This window comes from Bubalus kerabau, chromosome 14, assembly GCF_029407905.1.
Source record: "Bubalus kerabau isolate K-KA32 ecotype Philippines breed swamp buffalo chromosome 14, PCC_UOA_SB_1v2, whole genome shotgun sequence".
Classification (NCBI taxonomy): Eukaryota; Metazoa; Chordata; class Mammalia; order Artiodactyla; family Bovidae; genus Bubalus; species Bubalus kerabau.
The window spans coordinates 73,144,847-73,157,502 of NC_073637.1; positions in this window are offsets into that span (position 1 = coordinate 73,144,847).

Sequence of the window (12,656 nt, forward strand, 5' to 3'; positions counted from 1 at the left end):
CTGCGGATGTGGAAGGCCTCAGACTCAGGGTTGCTAGGCCGGGGAGTATGTGCTATTTGGATTAAAAACACTCTCTTAGGGCTTGGGTGGGACCTGCGTTGGATCCTAGCTTTGTCATTTAATAGCTGTGTGATGTGGGACTTGTTAATTAATCTCTCTGAGTGTCAGCTTCAGGCTTCCCTGGTTGCTCAGCTGGTAAAGAATCCGCCTGCAATGCAGGAGTGTCTGGTTCGATTCCTGGGTCAAACCAGGAATATATAAAATATTTTCTATCTTTGAATATATCTTAAGATCTATCTTATATATTCTTATTGTCTTATATATTAAAATATATAAGATACACAAAAGATATTTTATATATCTTTCTTGGGTCGGGAAGAGAGCCTCTGGAGAAGGGATAGGCTACCCACTCCAGTATTTTTGGGCTTCCCTGGTGACTCAGACAGTAAAGAATCTGCCTGCAATGCGGGAGATCTGGGTTCGATTCCTGTGTTGGAAAGATCCCCTGGAGGAGGGCCTGGCAACCCATTCCAGTATTCTTGCCTGGAGAATCCCGATAGACTGAGGAGTCTGGCAGGCTACAGCCTGTGGGGTCTCAAAGAGTCGGACACGACTGAGCAGCCAAGCACAGCGGCACAGTCAGTTTCATTGTTCCTAAAATAAGGACTAATGTCAGTACCCACTCTGTAGTATTATTTTGATGATAAATAAGATGATTAAAAAAATCACTCAATGTAATATCTGGGTACGTAAATAAATGCTTTGTTGATGTCAGTTTTATTTTAAACATTATTAGGAGCAGATGGAAAACATTTGTAGGTCTCTTTTACCCAGGACCATAAGAGGAAACATTAAACCACATTCTGATTCCAAGTCACCTTTGATTGTAACATCCTAAATTCGGGGGAGAAAAAGAAACACTAACACACAGAACTGCCTGCAAAGCTCATCTTAATTTCATGTGTGAAACTGTGAAAAAAATTTCTTAGAATCACATAAATGTGATTTATTAAGTCTGAGTTGTACCTGATCAAACAGACCTTGCTTTCTTATTCTCCCAGAATAATGTCCAAGGGAACTGAGCCCAAATGAAGACTTTGTTTTTGTCATTTCTCTCACAAAGTCTTTGATGTGCTGTTGTCCATTCTCTTTCTCACACTGTGCTGTGGCAGAAAGAACCAAAGTTTTTTCTGTTTATGGACACTTTCTTTTGATGAGCCTCAGTTTTTCCATCCATAAGATGGGATACTACCTGCCTATGAGGTTGTTGGGAGAATTAAATGCGATAACATAGACAAGTCACCAAGTCTAATACCTTGTCCAGAGAAGGAGTATGTATATTTTTATCTGCTCCTTCTTGCTTTTACACAGCTGTGTGCTACATGGATTAGATATAAGTGACTTGTACACAAAGGAAGTGGCATGGAATGACGTGGGCCATTTCTGAATTTTTTAAAAAAGTAGATCACTGATAATTCTCAGCCTGTGTGTTTAGCCAGTATTCATCATGTAATAACACTGAAGTGATAAGCTGGCTGCAAAGATTAATTAATTTATTTCACCCCAAGTTACTTTTACTCCCTGCTGGGAGGTAGCCTAGAGAATATGTTTCTAGCTGCGGTCAGCAGAAGAGGGGCTCCTCTGATGAACTGGTGAGTGTGCAGGCTCTCTGAGGCCAAAGCAAGCATGCGAAATGGCAGCCCTAGAGTTGGACTATTCATTCATTTGGTCAACTGTTATTTTTAAAAGTACCTCACCTTTGCATGCAGTACTATGCAAGGCTGGGGACAGATTGATGGATAACAGAGCACGTGGCCCTTGCCCTGTGGAGCTTAGAGTTGAAAGGGAGAGACAGGCAATGGACAGGAAGACAAATAAACATAGAACTATAAGCTGGAATAGTGCTGCGAAGGACAAGAGCAGGATGCAGGGAATCACAAGAAAGCGTGGGATGGCCGAGGAAAGCCTCTTAGTGGCCCTGATGTCTAAGCTGGAAGAAATGCCAAGCAAAGCACAAAGAGAAGGGTGTTCTAGGCCAAGGGAATTGCATACGTGGAGCCTCAGGGATGACAAAGAGCTTGGCACGCTTTGTTGTTTACCGTTTCAGTTGTGTCCGACTCTTTTGCGACCCCATGGACTGCATCCTGCCAGGCTCTTCTGTCCATGGGGATTCTCCAGGCAAGAATCCCGGAGTGGGTTGCCATTTCCTACTCCAGGGGATCTTCCTGACCCAGGGATGGAACCTGTGTTTCCTGCATGGGCAGGCGGATTCTTTACCGCTGGGCTACCTGGGAAGCTTTAGACCTGAAGAAAGGCCACTGGGCAGTAACACAGTGAAGAAGGGGCTGGTCTCAAGCAACTGATTTGCTTATTATTTCAGTCATGTGTTGAGCTGAACCTAAAAGAATAGTTATAATCCGACTAAAATACTCAAAATTCTAGGGAGAGCGTGCGGGAAGTGGGAAGCGCAAGGGAGACACAGGGGGGTTGGCCACTTTTCCTCTCATGGTGCTCCAGTCAGTTGACATGTCCTGCGCGTGTCACCTGTGCGGCAGTCCAGGGACACTCTGCTCTCCAGAAGTGAGGTCCCCTGAATGAAGCTGAGGTGCCCGGGGTTTGGTTTTTCCACCTGGTACTTACATCCTCCCAGCTGCACAGGGTCAACTGGCTGCTCGCCTGGATCAGACCATCCTGGAAGCAGTGAGTTCAGAGCCCAGCAGAGAAGTTTTTCCTCTACTGCAGGGATTGGAAATGGTTTCTTTCTCTTTTTCTCCTAGAGCAGTGCATTTAATAGGTGCTGTATTCTGAATGTTTTAGTTCAGTTCAATTCATTTCAGTCACTCAGTCGTATCCAACTCTTTGCCACCCTATGGACTGCAGCACGCCAGGCCTCCCTGTCCATCACCAACTCCCAGAGTCCACCCAAACCCATGTCCATTGAGTCGGTGATGCCATCCAGCCATCTCATCCTCTGTTGTTCCCTTCTCCTCCTGCCCTCAATCATTCCCAGCATCAGGGCCTTTTCCAATGAGTCAGTTCTTCTCATCAGATGGCCAAAGTACTGGATGTTTGTGTCCCTCCAAATTCATACACAAAATCTTAATGCCCCCTGCGGTGGTGTTAAGGAGGTGGGGCCTTTAGGAGCCACGTAGATGGTGAAGGCTGAGCCCTCACGAATAGGGTTAGTGCTCTTATTGAAGAGACCCCCGGAGAGCTTGCTGGTGCCTTCCACCCCGAGGAGACACAGGGAGAAAGTGCCAGCCATGAACCAGGAAGAAGGCTCTCACTACAGTGCCATCGTGCTGGCCCTTGATCTTGGACTTTGCAGCCTCTAAAACTGTGAGAAATAAATTTCTGCTTTTTGTAAGCTACCTGCTATGGGGTATTTTACTATAGCCTCCTGAATGAGCTAAGCAAATAAGCATTGGATTAAAAGAAGATCTATTAAAAAAAAAAAGTTTGGGAAATTTGGGGGCACTGGTGGTAAACAAATTAAAAATTATTTTATTTCAAGACTTTCTGGAGACTTTCATAGTCTTCAGTTTCCCCGAACAATGTAATGAATGTTTCTATTTCTGTTAGGGTAATATCAAGTAAAAGGAAAGCTTAAAAAATTGTATTTAAAACTCATTTAAAAAAAGATAGTGAGAAAAGACCGAATTTATTCTAACATATGTCAGCCTCAAGATCAATAGCAATTAGACAATGAGACAATTAGAAGTACAGAGCAGATATATGTCACAATATAAGGAATTAATGGAATGGAATTTAAGCTGGGGCATTAAAGACAATAGTATTTATATAAGTTTTGAATTAATTCCCTTTGGAAATAAACTCCATCAATCATGATCAACAAGATACATCCCAGTGAGTATGTGGGTGCCAAGGGGCGCTCATCTACTTGGAATCAAGGCTATATTTGAGAGAATATAGGGTTGTTCAGGGGAGTGTCTATAAATAAAATGCCCTCCACGAAAGTAGTGTGAGCTGAACAGGAAGGGAGATAGAATTATTAAGAGAGAGGGTGGAGATGAGCCTCGCCATATGGTCAGTGCCACAGCCGGGCAAGCCTGTCAGGGTTGGAGCACAGGCGAAAGGGAATTGTCCTGAAAGAATCGTGTACATTCCGCCACGAGGAAATGAGGCCAGAGGGCTGTAGGCAAGAAACTGCTCAGTGACTGACACTTGAGCTGATCGGAGCCAACACCGGATGCTGAATCATGTCCACACGAAGTTGATTAGGATGGATGGGAGGCTTCTAATGCCCTAAAAACATTCAATCCAGGGCAAACCATACTCATCCATAGTGCCATGTACGAGATTGGCTTCTGTTCTGCAGTGCGTGTGACTAAATTTGCTCAACTGATCAGAGGCATACGAATAGAAGAAAGTCTACCTTTCTTGGTAGAAAGTCCTCTTTCTCTAACCGCTCTTCATCCCAAAGGTCTCGCTATAGCTCTCATTTCTCCATTAAAAAGTAATGTTGGTTATATTACAGCTTCAGGTTTTCTGGATTAGATGGAAAACAATATTCACTTCAAATGATTTTGCATATGCACGCCCTGTGCCTTGTTGCTATGAATACATTACAATTTGCTAACAGTATTGGTGAAAAAAATTGTTTGCCTTCTGCTTCCGTCCCATCGGGAGACCTGGGTTTGATTCCTGGGTTAAAAAGATCCTCTGGTGAAGGGAAAGGCTACCCACTCCAGTATTCTAGCCTAGAGAATTCCGTGGACTGTGTAGTCCATGGGGTCGCAAAGAGTCGGCCACGGCTGACCAACTTGCACTTTACTCTCTCCATGCCATCAGCAAGGGTTAAGTGTGGGGTTGTTACGAGAGGCTTGGCAGTTGATCGTCCCCCTCATTCTTTTTAATGCTTTTGGAAATTCAGCCAGATACCTGAAAGACATCTCTGGGTTTTCCAAACGAAGCCTCTTTCTAGGAGTAATGGATACATATTGATTTCTATGCTATCCATCCAGACTTCTAACATAAGAAGCAAGAAAAAAGATTTTAGCTCATCCAAGGTTTGCCTTGCCTCCTATTCTCCACCACCCATCCACTGTGCTTTGAAAGACACGCCCGTTCATGACAAATGACAAACTCCTGAGATTCTCAAGCTAACCTCATGGGCTTAGCCTCCTTAGTGAATTAGCCCCTCTCACTCACACACACTCACACACACACATTATAATCTTTTAATGTTCTGCTGAAAGGATTACTTGAAATATTTGCACAAAAGAATAATTATCACAGTCATGGTTACTTTATAATATGCACAAATGACCTTAATGTCATATAAAAATGTATATCCCCAGGAAAACTCTTGTTTCAAATCCTAATAGCAAAATTGATATTATGAAGCAAGGTATTTTATGACATAATAATGGGTTAATTTACTCACAATCCTGTAACAGTTGCTAAAATTAAACTATCCTTTCGCTAGGGATAATGTTTTAAAATATCTTGCCTAAATATATTTTGTTATATTAGATTATGTGATGTCTGGCATACTTTTCTAGATCCATGAATTGTTTTCTTTCAAATATAGGCAGCTATGAGAATTCTTTTTGCAACAAAATCTAGTTCTTCTCTTTTGACATATGTGGTCTTTAGGAGTGGAGCATGTTACGACATTCCAATTTTCTCCTCTGATGTCTAAGACGTCTTCTTAGAAGGAGACCCAAGGAAGGGACTAATTTGGTATGAAGCATTCGAAATGGCCTTGGCTGATGCTCTAAATTCTTTGGTTTTAGTACATAACTTGGGACAATAAATTGTGTTCTGGTGTTTGGATTGGATACCAGATCCCTTTTGGATGGGAAAATGCATCTCCTCTGTCTCACTTGCCCATACATTTTCTTTTTGCCAAGAAGCTGTCTCTCACTTTCTTTTTCATAAATTCCTTCTGGATCCTTGTTGCTTTGGCTTTAGCAGGCTTTACCGAATTTGCCTAACACTAATGCTACTATTCAACTCTATACTTATGTCTGAATAGAAATATTAAAAACTTGGCACCCTAAAACAGGTTTGGGCAAGTATGTCACTTAATCAGTACATAGCCACACATAGAAGGGAGGTGGAAGAGGGTTCAGGATTGGGGGGACATGCATACCTATGGCCGATTCATATTGCTAAGTCACTTCAGTTGTGTCCAACTCTGTGCGACCCCATAGATGGCAGCCCACCAGGCTCCCCCATCCCTGGGATTCTCCAGGCAAGAACACTGGAGTGGGTTGCCATTTCCTTCTCCAATGCATGAAAGTGAAAAGTGAAAGTGAAGTCGCTCAATCGTGTCCGATTCTTAGCAACCCCATGGATTGTAGCCTAATAAGCCCCTCCATCCATGGGATTTTCCAGGCAAGAGTACTGGAGTGGGGTGCCGTTGCCTTCTCCCCTGATTCATATTGATATATGGCAAAAGCAATCACAATATTGTAAAGTAATTATCCTCCAATTAAAATAAATAAATTACTTAAAAAAATCTGGGATTCTCATTTAGTCTACACAATTCCCTGACTCTAAAAGAAAAAAAACACTCTTACTCAGAGATTGGGACCTGATCACATGTTACTAAACCCATAATTTGACTATATAATGGTGGGTTTAGGGATTGTAGAATACAATTATATGACTGATAAATATTTTGAGAAGATGCTCGAGAAATTTCTAGGAAAGTACATGTCATTTCTAAGTTATCAAGGCTGTACTTTTTTTCATATTGAATTTCTAATGTAGACATCTAGAGATTATTGCATTAATATAGACATCTAGAGATTATTACATTATTCGAATTGTAGACATGCAGAGATTATTGGTCTCCCACTGAGCTTTTTCTGGCTATTCTTTGTGGCTTTATTGAAGTGCCTGTTAGGCACAGTAAGAATGAAGATCAAGGTTTTACACTGATTCTTTATTCCCAACCTGAAATCTAAAAGTTTATTGCCATTTTGCATTGAATTCTTCAACTTGTGTTTATAAAGCACCAGCTGTATATTCAGTCTTTGGTGATGTGAGGAGTTCCCAAAGGCATTCAAGACTCGGTCTCTGGGAATTCACAGGCAAGTTAGGAGGCAAGGCTCACTAGCATTAAACAACTGAGAGATCGTCACTGTGATGTGGAGCCAACACATCTGATGCGGTGACCTTAGTCCTCCGAGTGTGAAATGTGGACTAGCAGCGTAGCATCACCTGGGGGTTTGCCACCAACGCAGTCTGCATTTAAACAAGATCTGTACGTTAAAGTTTAAGGGGCTCTCATGTAAATAGTGAGCACCAGAGAAAGCTTGCTCTGGGTGAGGCTGGCATAGACGGTAGTTGTGGGGGAAGGCTTGGCAGACAAAAAACAGAGATTCTTGGAAGGGGGTTAGGGGCTGGGTGATATGGACCAGTATTAAATATTCTCCTGCACAAAAGCCACTCCCTGTGGTTCTTGTTTGACAATTCCTAAAACTCCCAGCCCCCTCCAGAATAAGAGTCTGTAGGCGGGCCCTAGGAAAATGTGTGTTTAACACGCTCCACAGGAAACTTTCTAAACTAATTTCCATAAATGTAGAAGCAGGTGGAAAGGAGTGCATCCACGCAGGGAAAGCTTGCACGTTGCCCGCTTCATCTCTCACCTGTCGGCCTTCGTGTATACCCTCCTTACTGTTGCTGAAGTGAACCATCTAAAAATAAGTGAGAACATGTCTTGCCCGTTGCAAAGCTCTGCTCTTGCCTAAAGCTCGATTCCTGCTCAGTGTGGCAAGGCAGTCCAGCCAGCACTGGCCCTGACGTCCTTCCCCTTCAGTTCTCAGCTTTTTACCCTCTTGTCCAGGCAAACCATGCTTCTCACCTTCCCGGAATGCTGGGCCCTTCCGCACCTGAGCAATTTCCTTTCAATGCCCTTCTATTCCTTCTCTGTCTGGCAAACTCCTCATCCCTCACCCTCAATAGTCCCTCTAGTAGAAACAACAATAAGTTGTCTTTTTGCTGAGTTGTTTGATGTCCCTGTTCTAAAGCTGGCAACCAGATGAAGAGGTGTTGCTTCTCTTTGGGGTGGGGGACAGCTGAACAGGGTTTTGATTATGCAAAGGCCTAGAGGGAGAGTTGGGACAATGAGCTTAGCTCCTGTTTATATAAAATCAAGTGTGAGGATCTTCTTCAAAACTAGAGACTGTTGTCATGTTACCTTTTTGTTTGTGTTTGCTTGCTTTCTCTATGTGGCAGAAAAAGCTAACCAAACCAGTCTAGGTGAAGAGATGGGAGAACAGGAGTATTCTGACATCCCACTAGCTCTGTGGCAAAGCTAGAGATGCAAACAGAGAGGCAGCTGAAGATGCCCCTGGAGGGCATGGGCCAGAGTCCCATGATAATCTGAGAGCCACTTTTCACTCAGGTTTTTCCAAGCCATTATCCTCATGTTCTCGGGTAAGCTGGTCTACTTCCATTGCTCCCTTTGACCTTACGTTAGAACTAGGTGGCACATAAAAAGGACCTGCTGTATCCATGTTTCAGAGCTACAGCAACATGGAGAGAGAGTGAGGAGTCAGCAGACTTTACCATGGAAAAACTCTGATCCTTGGTCTGGAGACAGAAAACTCATGGAGTAACAGAGCAGGTATACACTTGTCATGAGTCTTCAAAATCATTCATTTATTCAGTAAACATTTGCTGAGCCCTCACTGTGCCCATGGAGAAAAGAACACAATTCTTAAAATCGTTGTCAAACTGAGGATTTGAAGCTTAGCAAATCGTTTACTCATCTCTGAGCAGCTTGAGTTTTTAGTCCCCTATAATAGTTAAAAATATGACTATTCTTATGAAACTGCCTAGTCTCTTGATTCTTGCCTTGTCCTTCACTGAAAGGTGAAGAAGAATTTCTCTTGATGCCTGTCCTTCTGCTTCAGAGGTTTTCTATGTTTTTTCCATCTCTATTTCTTCCTTAAGGAAAAGGGGGTTTTGGAGTCACAGCTAAAATCAATAAGAGAGGACAAACAGCTCAACCAGGAGTGGGCAAAAGCACAAATGGGCATTTCTCACGTGGGGAGCCCCATCTGGCTCCTTCATGCAGGAGGCGGCCACAGCAGCCACGCCCACTTTGCTGGAGTCCCACCGCTAAGGTCTTTGGAGATTTTGCTCCCATCCTCCGTGGCCTCTGGCTTTCAGTCTGTCCCCTACACCACTGGCTCCTCCTCACCACCGTACCACCCCCTCATCAGCAGATTGCTTCCCAAACACTACCAAGAATTCTCTGCATTTCTGCTACCACAGTTCTTGAAAGCCCAAACACGTTGCCTGTTTTCTCATGACCTTTACAATCCCCATCCTCCTGCAACCGGGCTTCCACCCCAATCAGTCCCAGAAAATTCTAATGACCCTCTCACTTCCAAATCCAAAATCCTTTATAAAATCCTCATATTACTTAATCCTTAAATCTTGATCTCAAAACATTTGTAACTGTTGGCCCCTGGGTCACAACCTTCTGAATTTTTCTTCTCCTAGTGTTCTTCCTGCCTCTCTGTTATTTCCCTCAGCTTGTTTCAGCCCTCTCTCTGCCCACAAGATGTGCCTCAAGATGCATCCTTGGCCCTCTGCTTTTATCTCTGTAGCTCTCTGTCAAATACTTTCTCCAAATATGTTTTTTTTTTTTCCCTTTCTCTAGGTTTGGGCCACCACCCGTATGCATTTGGTTCTCAAAAGTCCAACTTTCCAGCTTTTGAAACAGCTAGGTCACATTTTCAGCTGCAATGGAATTAGCTGTAAATATAAGAATAACTGCAACTTAAAGTTGTTGTTGGGATGGACTGAGATAATGACCATAGAAAGGTTAGCACGATGGCTGGCATATTGTGAGCCCTCCGTAATTGTGACCTGTCTTATACTTCACAAAAGCAAGAGGATGACAAAAGTCATCATTGCCCATGATGGCTACCAAAGGAGGTCAGAAGATGTAGGGCAATGTCGGATAGATTAAAACTCCAAGTCAGCTGTGGGCGTCAGAGCAAACCATCAAGGTCCACTGAAATGATCTTTCTTGTGATGTGAAAACTAACTCTATTTCCTGAATGTGTCCAGATTTCTGCTTCTGGGCACTGATCTAACAGTATTTCTGAGGGGCTGGTGGGGCTCTGTTGACCAGCTGTGGCTGATGAGTCGTGCAGAGGTGATGTGTATCATTTCCGGAGTGAACTTTTAATTGCTGATGCAAGGCTTTCCAGAGCGTGCTTCCAGATGATGAACCAGATGATGAACCAGAAAGTTCCAGATGATGGTGGCCCTCAGCCAGGCTTCTTGGTTCTTGGGGACAAATGGCATGCCTTTCCTTTAGGAGGTGGATTCTGACCAATGACTAGATTTGGTCTACGTGAAGTAATATGAGTGCCTCCCTGGGGCTTGAGCAGCAATTTCCTGCTGCACTGCGTGGCCTGGCTCCGAGTTCACGAAGCATCCCTTGTTATCGGTGTGACTGAGCTGGTTGTTGCTGTCAGTTTTTATTCTAGCTTTATTCTAGGAGTTAATGATTAATTATTGTTAACTTGGTTTCTTCATATTGTTTTCATTGGTTGTGGCTTGTTTAACCATACAGTGCATAAGATATATATTTATTTCAGCAGTATTTTTGGCTTCTAATTTTCTAATAATCTGACTTTAAGATTTAGTGATGTTACAATTCAAATGTAAATAACCTGTGTATTTTTCTTAAAGAAAATGTATGTATTCTCCATCAGAAATTTGCTTGCATCGTAGCACTTTATTGGGATATGCTCCCTTTATTTCATGATGATTCTGAAATATAAGCATTCCTATTTTTCAGAAACGTCTACAGAGACAGAAGCAGGATGGAAATTTTATGTGTAAGATCATATTTTTCTCTATGGGTTAAAAACTAGGCAATGATGCTGTTGACAATGTTTATTAACTTAAAAATTTTTGTCCTCTGTAAGTGTTCTTTATTACTAAGTTCTGAAACTGTGGGAAGGATCACTGGTCCTGAGATAAGGGCTGGAATAAAAACACTTGAAAGTCACTGACAGGTAACTGGTTATGGTGAAGGGCTCAGTCTCTGGTGTAATCTTGTTTAAAACATCTTCAGGTTTTAAGGATGTGAAGGGGAGAAGGATTAGATTTATTTTATGTGGCCCCAGAGAAAGGTTACAAACAAGTGACAGCCACAGTGAATAAGCAGATAGTGTACACGACTGAGTCGTGGACTGGGTGACAAGAGGGAGTCCTGGGCATTTCATGAAAGACTCATTGAAAACCATTAAAAAACCAACTGAACAAATTGACCAAAACACAGCACAATAAGCATGCAGGCCAAATTCAGTTCATGAAACCAGAGTTAGTACTCTGATTCAGAAATTCCAGACACAAATCCATCAACAGAGAGAATGTTGCAGAAATGTTGGCGCTGGTTCAACATTAAATTCAGTTTCTAGTTGTAAATGCATAAAGTTAAAAAGAAGATGCACGTAATTTTAGTAGGTGTAGAGACCAAGGCCTACTCATCCGCAATCCTAAGTCTCCTTGAAAAGATGAATTTTGATATATTAATTTAGCAATTTTTTTTTAATAGTTTCTGCTGTCCCAGCCCCTTCTCCCTTTTGGTAGCTCTGCAGGCAGCATTTGATGCTTCTGGAGAGGCAGGACAGACTTCGATACACTTATTTGGCTCAGCTGGTAAAGAATCTGCCTGTAATGCAGGAGACCTGGGTTCAATCCCTGGGTTGGGAAGATCCCCTGGAGGGGGGCATGGCAACCCACCCCAGTATTCTTGCCTGAAGAATCCTATGGACAGAGGAGCCTGGCAGAGGTCACAAAGTCCTACAGTCCATGGGGTCACAAAGAGTTGGATATGGCTGAGCAGCTAAGCACAGCAGAGCAGCAGCCCTAAAAAGCAAGTACAATTATAATTCTCATGTTACCGTGAGGGAAACCAAGGACTAAAGATGTTAAGCAACATGCTTAAAGTGGCTGAGTCCAGATCCAAACCAATATGTACCTGACTTTGAAATCTGTGTTCTGGATGTTTGGTGACCCTTGTCAATTAATTGTCTGTGCCGGGTTGGCCATGGCTTTTGGCAAGCTTGTCCACGAGCTCCGTTTGGAAGGTCTGTGTTATACCTAGTGATACTGCTGCTATGCTTCCCTGCATTTGCCTGACCCACTTTTCCCCACAGTTTCTCCATCCTCTCCTCTTAGGATGTGCATGCGACTAGATACCTCTGAATTCTCAACACATGACATTTCCCTAAAAGTTTATCGTTTCCTATGCGGTTACCATTCTGATGCGTTGAACTCCCCTTTCACACTTTGACGTATCTTAATGACATCTTGGTCCAGTTCCACAACTTTCTAGTCCCCTCCAGTGATTAATGCAGCTTCAGATTCAGTAATTAAGTTTTAGTCATGCTGACTTCTAACCTTGTCTTCGATTTGATCCAAAGCTGTCTTCTCTCTCGGGACAGGAAAAAATTTGTAGCCTGAATCCAGAGCAGAGTAGGGGTTGTCCTCTCTTTGCTCTCCCTTTGTTCTTTCTTTGCTGAGGTTTTTAGGGTGGGGCTAGGAAGGAAGAAGAAGGGAGCAGCCCGCCATGTTGCTTGACTGTCTTTGGGGTCCCTCTTTCCTATCTAGGGGTCACCATCACAGCCAAGTGCTTAGGAATAGATGGT